The sequence below is a fragment of the Corvus kubaryi genome, unplaced genomic scaffold, assembly GCF_017639235.1.
Source record: "Corvus kubaryi isolate FWS band 111438036 unplaced genomic scaffold, C.kubaryi_AGA036_p1.0 134, whole genome shotgun sequence".
Lineage (NCBI taxonomy): Eukaryota > Metazoa > Chordata > Aves > Passeriformes > Corvidae > Corvus > Corvus kubaryi.
Window position 1 is genome coordinate 701,145 of NW_024580668.1, and position 2,575 is coordinate 703,719.

At 63.5% G+C, this 2,575-nt stretch overlaps 1 protein-coding gene across 1 annotated transcript in view; it reads right to left on the bottom strand.

Moving 5' to 3' along the window:
• Positions 1-1,203, bottom strand: part of KCNB1 (potassium voltage-gated channel subfamily B member 1) — a 115,134-nt gene extending 113,931 nt beyond the window's left edge. The window contains exon 1 of the mRNA XM_042044629.1: positions 784-1,203. The gene's annotated coding sequence lies outside the window, so the exon portion shown is untranslated. The remainder of the gene's footprint in view (positions 1-783) is intronic.
• Positions 1,204-2,575: the final 1,372 nt, after the last annotated feature.

Consider the following 2,575-nt stretch of genomic DNA (forward strand, 5'->3'; position numbering starts at 1 on the left):
AGCTCCCCCGGGCGGCGGCCGGGGGGTCTCCTCCGCCCCGGCGGGCCCCCGCCTCCGCCCGGGAGGGTCCCCGCACGCCCCGTCCGGGAGGGCTGCGGAGGCCGGGCACGGCCCCGGGAGCCTCTCCGGGTCGGGCGCGGGGCTGCCCCGAGCGGCGCTCGGGGATGCGCCCCGAGAGGCGCTGGGCCGCCGGCCGGGGATGCGCTGGCACCGGGCTCCCATCCCGGAGCGCGCGGCCCCGCCGGACCCCGCGCGTCCCCACGACCCAGCCGGAGCGGCCCCCGGCGGTGCCCCCCGCCCTGCCCGGCCGTGTAGGCTGCGGGGAGATGCGGAGGCTTTTAGTAACTCCAGCCGTAGAGATTTCCCGAGGAAAGAGCTGGGGCAGGGAAAAGGGAGGATTTAAAGCCACTCTAAGGACGCGCTCTGCCTCTCTGGGCTGCCCAGGGACGCCCCCCAAGCCCCCCACGCCGGCCTCTGCATAACCGGGAAAGCAACAAAAACGAGAATAAGGAAAAAAAACCACCGAGCCCGCCTTAGGGCGCCGGGTGGCTCCTGACAGCCCCGAGCACTGTTGCTTACACAAAATGGCACGAAGAGAAGCCCCGGCGCAGGCAGGAGCGGCTTCCCCGTGCACAGCTGGCACAGCTCGGGGCTCGGCCCCGTCCCCGCCGACCCAGGTCCCCCCCAGACCCAAAAATCGGACCCCGCCGCTGCCTCCCGGCAGCCGCCGCCGCACACGGGGAGAGGCTCCCGTGGCTCGGCCCGAGCCCAGCCCTCACCTACCTCCTCCTGCGGGCTCCCGGCGAGGCGGCGCGGGGCGTGCGGGGCCGAGGGCGGCTACATCCTGCGGCGGGGCGGGCGGCAGGGGCGGCCCCGCTCGCATCCCCCCGCGGGCAGCCTCAAGGCGGAGGGATGGCGGCGGCGCTCCCGGCTGTCCACGGAGCCCAGGGGGAGGGGAAGGGAAACGAGGTAAATCGGATCCTTCGGCAGGAAGCTTTCCAAGGCCTTCCCTCGGCTGCGGCTCCTCACTCCTACCTACAGCCAGCGCCGGAGCCGCGTCTGCGCCCGCCCCCCAGCCCTCTCTCCGGGCAGACACAAAGGGAAGCTCCGGGGCTTCCTCCCGCTGCCGCGGCACGGGGATCAACAAGTGCAGCCCGTGGCTCCGGCGCGGCCGTGCGCGGCTGTCCCGGCGCGGGGCGGGGGGGCGGAAGGGTCGGGGCTGGGGCCGGGCAGCTCCGCTGTGAGCGGGAGCGCAGCATTGCAGCGCCCGGGGCCGCTCCGCGCCGCGCCCGCCGCCCCGGCCGCCAGCCCCCTCCCTAAGGCGGCGGGGCTGCTCCGGCAGCTCCCGGGGCCATCGGCCGTGACAACAGGAGCGGCGGTGTGTGCCACCGAAAAGCGAGGAGCGGAGAGCGCCAGGCAGCTCGGCAGGGCCCCCGCCGCCTCCCAGGCGATTCCTCGCCGAGCCGGGAGCAGCGGAGCTCAGGGAGGTTGCTCATCACCCCGCGTGTGAGGGCGATCCAGGCCCTCGCCCCCACCCCGACTGCCCCTCGTCGAAGGAACGAGCCCACAGCGACGGTTGCAGATATTTGCAGAAACAGATAAGAGGAACAGTAGTGGATCTCTGCTGCCGATTAGGACTATGAATATAACGTAAACTAGCATTTACTAACCTGAAAACACACCAGAAATGGAGAAAACTGTGACTTTCCAAGTAAGAGCACAGCAATCAAAGTATTGCTCTGCCAAACTGTCCCTCTTGTCTCTTTCCCTTACTCCCACCAAGGGAAATGGCCCTCCCCAGAAGCCTGGAGCTCCATTAGCACCAATTAGTGTCACTTAATGCGGTTCACCTGTTCAGGCTGATGTATCAGGGGTACACAGCTGTGCCCTTCTCTTGCCTTGATTGCTCGTGGCTCTCGGACTCTAGTGTCAGTTCCTACTACAACGTTTCTGAAACAGGAGCCTGGTGTCTGATTTTTTGTGATTAACTAGGAAAAAAGACTCCCCGTGCTGCTTTTCCCCATTTTCTATGCTTCTCTCACCCATGCCTGGCTCCTGATGCCCAGCGTTCTCAGTGTCAGTGCTAGACTATTATATTTGGTGTTTGAATGTTGACATCTTCCTTAGAGGTCGCCTTCTGAAATCCCAAACAGTGGTTTTTGTCCAGTACTTCACACAACTGTGTATCAGCTGTACATTTAGGAACTTCTTACAAGAAGCTGGTCACTACCTTCCTTTTGGAGATGAGGAAATGAAGATATAGAGAAGCAAGATCGCCCAGAAAGGGGTGGAAGGAAGAACTGGGAATGAAACCTGTTGACCAGCCTAATCCCAGCCCAGTGCCCCTCCAGTGAAGGAGCTCCTCCTACCCCATGAATACTTCTAATTCAGGATAGACATTAGGGCAATGTTCAGAACACTTCAATTCTCCTGTTGCTTTCTCATCATTTCACCTCCAGGCTGTACTTTACTCCTCTTATAACAGAGACAAAACCCCGGATCAGGGCTAGGAAGCTAAATCTGTTAATGATTACAAAATGCTTTGAAACTTCCAGCTGGCAGGTGCCGTAGGAGA